The sequence below is a fragment of the Triticum aestivum genome, unplaced genomic scaffold (assembly GCF_018294505.1).
Source record: "Triticum aestivum cultivar Chinese Spring unplaced genomic scaffold, IWGSC CS RefSeq v2.1 scaffold50531, whole genome shotgun sequence".
Classification (NCBI taxonomy): Eukaryota; Viridiplantae; Streptophyta; class Magnoliopsida; order Poales; family Poaceae; genus Triticum; species Triticum aestivum.
In genome coordinates, this window is record NW_025225877.1 from 9,401 (window position 1) to 14,823 (window position 5,423).

The 5,423-nt window shown below is 46.9% G+C and overlaps 2 pseudogenes; both read right to left on the reverse strand.

Moving 5' to 3' along the window:
* Window positions 1-419: 419 nt before the first annotated feature.
* LOC123172409 (uncharacterized) lies at window positions 420-558 on the reverse strand (annotated as a pseudogene).
* Window positions 559-1,600: 1,042 nt separating this feature from the next.
* LOC123172406 (COBRA-like protein 5) lies at window positions 1,601-2,414 on the reverse strand (annotated as a pseudogene).
* Between the last annotated feature and the right edge of the window lie 3,009 nt (window positions 2,415-5,423).

The window sequence follows — 5,423 nt, forward strand, 5'->3', positions numbered from 1 at the left end:
TGCGCCAGTAGAACATCATCATCGTCACCACGCCGTCGTGCTGACGGAATTCATCTCCGGAGCCTTTGCTGGATCGGAGGGCCGGAGATCGTCATCGAGCTAAACGTGTGCTGAACTCGGAGGCTCCGTACGTTCGGTGCTTGGATTGGTCGGATCGTGAAGACGTACGACTACATCAACCGCGTTGTGCTAACGCTTCCGCTTACGGTCTACGAGGGTACGTAGACGAATACTCTCCCCTCTCGTTGCTATGCCATCACCATGATCTTGCGTGTGCGTAGGAAATTTTTGAAATTACTACGTTCCCCAACAGAAGTCACGGCCGCGGTCACCACCGCCGCCGTTTGTCTTGTTGAAGCGCCCGCGCGCCGCCGCGTTTGCAGACGACTGAGAAGACCCGCCACGCAGGTTCATGCAAGTCTCGAAGCTTAGGAGCTGTGAGTACAGCTCCGGCACCCCAACGGGCTCGACCCGTGTGCACATGGCAGACACCACGGGATCAAACTCCTCGTCAAGTCCAGCGAGGATGTGGGAGACGACATCTTCCTCGTCCACCTTCTTTCCTGAAGCAGCTAGTTCATCACAAAGTGTTCTAACCTTACTGACATATTCAGCGACGGAGTGGTTGCCCTTCTGGAGGTTCGCCAGGGCAATCCTGACGTTGACGGTCTGTGCGCGGGTATGCGATGCCAGCATCCCTTGCACAGTGTTCCACAGCTCAGCTGCGGTATGGCATGTTGCAACTTGGATGGCCATCTCGCGCGGTAGCGTCGTCAGCAGGTAGGAGAAGACCTGCTGATCTCGCGCATACCACACGCTGAACTTCGGGTTCGGAGCCTTGGTCTTGGTCTTGCCGTCGGAGGAGGTGACCTCCGTGTGCATGGGTGGCACCTCCTGCTCGAGGTCGATGAAGGCCGCCATCTGCGCCCCCGGATGGCTGAGAGGACGGTGGCGCGCCAGAGTGCCTCGTTTCCTCTCGTGAGCTTCTCTGTGGCGAAGTGTGCAAAAGGAGATGAGGGGAACGAATTTGTGGATGAGTTCGCCATGGATGCAACTGAGGTAGGCTCTGATTACCATATAAGAAAATAGGCTAAGCGTTTGATGATCTCATCAGGGACGCATTCGTGTTAATATATATAGCACAAGATACATGAGAGTTTGAGGAGGTTGTTGAAGTCTTGGCCCCTAATCCAAGCTATACTAGAGATAAGGCCGGCTACAACAACCTCCCTTGGTTACAATGTTATCCTACTACAGCCGAACGTACACATGTATACATACGCGTTGACACGCTACAATCTATCTTTTAACAATAGCCGCTTTATTAGTAGGTAAAGATAAATATAAAGATTAGAATTCTTCAGAAACCGTGGTAATTTTGCTCATGCATGCGCACAATTACAGGTACACTGTTTTGGATCTAACATCCAAAAAGAATAAATACAAAGAAACCTGCATCTAATTAAGGATTACAATGAATCACTTGAAGAATATCTTCTTGGTGATATCAACCTTTACAAGATAAAGTAGTCGCAAAATCACTACCCAGAAGACTGCATTGTCTTTTACAAATTAATGGGAAAATTATGCCACCAGGAGGATAGATCATGATGCCGGGAGCAGCAGCAACAACATCAAGCACGTCGAGGCAGCGGTGACGATGGAAGAACGCGGCGGCGTGGAGTTGAGCAGGTAAGGGTAGGATTCCGGCGGCGGCATCTTGCACTCATTGCCGTTGAAGTAGATCTTGCGCGGGAAGGCCCGCCCCTGGCTGAAGGTGAAGGTGGTGTCGTCCTTGCGCATGAGCACCTCCGACTGCACGTTGCCGAAGGGGCCGGGCTCCATGAGCTGGTCGTTGTAGAGCTTGAGGCCGTAGAACATGCCGGTGTCGTTGATGTTGCCGTAGGGGAAGAAGGGCTTGTACTGGAAGCTGAAGACCTCGCTTACGTTGTTGAGGTTGGAGTGCTGGGCGACAAGCGTCCACTGCGTGTAGTTCATGCGGTAGTTGAAGTTGGTGACGGCGATCTCGGCGCGCCAGTAGTCCTTGTAGTTGAGCTTGACGTGCCAGTGCACGCGGATGGGGCACATGTGGTTGGTGCACTGCAGCAGCTGCGCGCCGTCCTTCTTGGGGTCGCCGGCGATGCACCCGTCGCCGTGGCTCTTGCCGCCGCGGCTGCCCGTGCTCTTGTGAGGGCCGCACCCGCACGGCACGATGGTGCTGTTGTAGGAGGAGAAGGAGACGCAGCACGTCGGGTACCTGGACGCCAGCTGCCGCGAGTAGGTGCACATCACCGTCCACGTCATCAGCGCCTGAGTCTTGCGCCGGTGGTCGGCGGTCGAGCACACAGTGGAGGGGCGATGGTGGCAGGGCCACAGGTGTAGCCGAGCCCGGGGCCCATGAGCGTGAAGTTCTTGGGCAGCTTCCCCGTCTTCTTGGGCAAGCCCCAGGGAGACCTGGAACGCGGAGAACCAGCCACGGGCATCGAGTTGCGGAGCTCCATCCATCGTTGCACTCCCCTGCTAATGAAACCGTAGAAATCATAAATAATAAAAAATATAAAGAAGAAAACAAGAAAAACCTGATACAACCGGTGAAACAAAAATCAAAGTGTAGCGAGAAAAAGAAAAATGAAAGAGAATAGCTGAAGAAAAATAAAAAACCATAAGTAAAAAAAACCCCAAGAAAATACAGAAAAAAAATCCGGCCCAATTGAAAAAACCAAACCAAAAAACACAGAGAGAAAAAAATGAACGCACTACTAAAGAGATGGGCCAGCCCGGTCGCGCCGTGCTTCAGCTGAGGGGAGCTACCATATCGCTATAAGCGAGATATATGTGTCGCACGAAATCTATGCCAATGTTATACATCACCTACGAGAGCCGAAATTACTAGTTAAGAGTTACCCTTTCCTTCTCGGGCACTGCCAACTAGCACACTACATATGTGATAATTGTCGCAACCTGAGAGTTTCTTTTTTTTTCCATAAATTCGTTTATTTGAAAGCTTTATCTATTGTACCGTGCTACCAAATCTTGAACAGTTTCATCATTGGATTTCTTGCATCGAAATATTCAAAACTAAATCACATGTTAATACGTTTCGGTGAACATTTTTTTAATAAAAAACTGAAATAAAAAAAGCGTACAAAAACCATGTGACGAAATAAAAGAGAAGAAAAAATCCGGAGCGGAAAGCACGGGTTTCTTCTTCACTTTTCCCTTTCCAAGAAGGTTCGAGAGGCACATATGTGTTTAAATCTATGCCTCCATGAGAAGCAAACATGTGCTTCTCGTGAAAGCACAAATCTTTTTTGCTTTCGGAGAAGCACATTTTCTTTTTCTGAGAAGTACTTGCGGAAACAAATATGTGCCTTGACGAGAAGCATATATATATATATATATATGTGTGTGTGTGTGTGTGTGTGTGTGTGTGTGTTTGTTTGTTTGTGTGTGTGTGTGTGTGTGTGGCATAGGAATTCCTTTTTTCTTTTCGAGAAGCACAACTATGCTTCTCGTGAAAGAAAATTTGTGCATGCACGAGAAGCAAACTAATGCTTCTCGTGGAATCACATTTTCTTCTTCCGCGCAAAAAAATATCATGGTTTCCCCCCTTCCAAAAATCTAGGGATAACTGGACAAAAACCAAACAGCCCAAAATACCCGCTGGCACGCTGCTGCCCGCGACCTGGACGCCATAGAGCTTCCGGCGCCGTTCTCATGGCAGATGTGCCTTCTCCTAGGGACCTGATTGCTTTTTCGAAAAAAACTTATAGGGATCCAACTGCTTTTAAAAAGAACTTACATGGACCTAATTGCTTTTTAAGTTTTTTTGCACGGACCTGATTGCTTTTTTTAAACTTACCGTAGTTATTCTGTAAAAAAATGTGGCCATATATTTTGGGATTTTTATTAGAGTGTAAGAGACATTGACATGTGGCCCCCACATGTTAGTTAACGGTCAAACATACAATTTGTTTAGGAGCGGGCCCGACCTGTCAAAATCACGATCAATTGTGAAGCACTCGATGATTTGGATTTTGGAAACAACCGATGCCGATTCTGGTAATTATCAGTGACAAACAAATTTTTGGTAGTTTTTTTTTGAACCCTAACACGAATTGTGGTAGTTTTATGCTATTCACTCGATGTTCCTATATATCCAAGAAAGCTAAAGAGGCTTGGAGGTTGTTGGGGTTGAATGAAATTATTACTAGGGCTTGTGAATTTGATCCGGATGGTGAGGTTCTACTTGAGTATTTACTCATGTGTTATCTATTTTGGGTATTCAGAATGTGCTTGAGATGACTACCATTACCACTTGGTACTTATGATGGGAAAGGCGCAAGTTGGCCCATGAGGAGAAGACTTAAAATGTCAATCAGATTAATATGGGGATTCGGAAAAATCGGGGGGATAGTTTAGTTAGTGGGGCGGATAGTTTAGTTAGGATGAAAATGACTAGAGTGCCATCTTTACGAAGGCAGGGTTTGGTGACTTCAAAATTGTCAAGAAGCTTGGAGCTCGAGGTGTCATCAAGGTCTATCTATAAGTTCGTGTTGCAAATGGTGTGATGGTGACCATCTGGTATAAATTGGCGTGGTATAGTAAATAAATAAATAAATAAGTGAGGCGTGTGGTGCATTACTATCTAATGGAAGACATAATGTAATAAAAGTTGGTAACTGAAACTTTAAGGGCTACCACATGGCACATGTGGTAAGCAATTCAAACTCGATGAACCGTTTGGGGTGTGGTCACGACGAAACTAGCATGTAATTCTTTTTTGAGGAAGTATGTGCATAAAAGTTGGTATCAAGAAGTGTTCAGGCGCGAATCAACCTGTGGTTGAGATGGTTAGGTGGACAGTGGTATCCCCAACCCACCAGGGTTCAAATCCTGGTGCTCGCATTATTTCTGGATTTATTTCAGAATTTCAGGCGATACGCTTTCAGTGGGAGGAGACGTTCCCGTCGAAGACGAGGCGCCTGCGGTGACTTCGTAAATCTCAAGATGATATGCCGGCTCAGTCTTTCGGAGGTGCTCATAGGGGTAGGGTGTGCGTGTGTGCGTTCATAGGGATGAGTGTATGCGCGTGTATATGAGCGCTTGTGTCTGTACCGATGCTAAAAAAAAGAAGTGTTCAGGCATTCGGTGTGTATCTATGTACGTGCCACGTTTGTATACTCCAACATGAGGAGATATTATGCTTACCATGTCTATCTATTTGCCGATCGGTAAATCCACAAACGTGAAAAATTAAGCCCTCGGCCAGTTAGAACACGCGATCCTAACACATAGGACGGGTGCAGAGGACATTCCACTGCGTTGGTAGCAGTTTTCTAAGCGCCACTAGTTAAACACATATGTATATCAAGGTAGAAAAATGAATTTAAAATTCGATTATAAATTTCATCGTTTGATAT